Here is a 557-nt window from a genome sequence, read left to right as displayed (position 1 = left end):
CAGTTGTCTGATGTTGTTGTAAGAGAGGGCTTGCCTTTGGTGCTTCCTTAATCCCTTTACTTTCTTTCTTTTTTTTTTTTTTTTTTTTTTTTTTTGAGATTGAGTCTGGCTCTGTCGCCCAGGCTGGAGTGCAGTGGCCGGATCTCAGCTCACTGCAAGCTCCGCCTCCCGGGTTTTACGCCATTCTCCTGCCTCAGCCTCCGGAGTAGCTGGGACCACAGGCGCCCGCCACCTCGCCCGGCTAGTTTTTTGTATTTTTTAGTAGAGACGGGGTTTCACCGTGTTAGCCAGGATGGTCTCGATCTCCTGACCTTGTGATCCGCCCGTCTCAGCCTCCCAAAGTGCTGGGATTACAGGCTTGAGCCACCGTGCCCGGCTAATCCCTTTACTTTCTTAAACTTGGAACAGGGGATGGGGAGGCAGAGCTCATTGCCCACCAGCATCCCAGAGGAGTTGATTGGTCATGGACACTGGGCCTCCTGTGTGCCCAGCCTCGGGTTTATGGCTGAAGGTGGACTTGCCCTCTCCCCACTGTCTTTTCTTCCACTCCAAGAAGG

This window comes from Macaca thibetana, chromosome 16, assembly GCF_024542745.1.
Source record: "Macaca thibetana thibetana isolate TM-01 chromosome 16, ASM2454274v1, whole genome shotgun sequence".
NCBI classification, from domain to species: Eukaryota; Metazoa; Chordata; class Mammalia; order Primates; family Cercopithecidae; genus Macaca; species Macaca thibetana.
Note: the sequence above shows the minus strand (reverse complement) of the source record.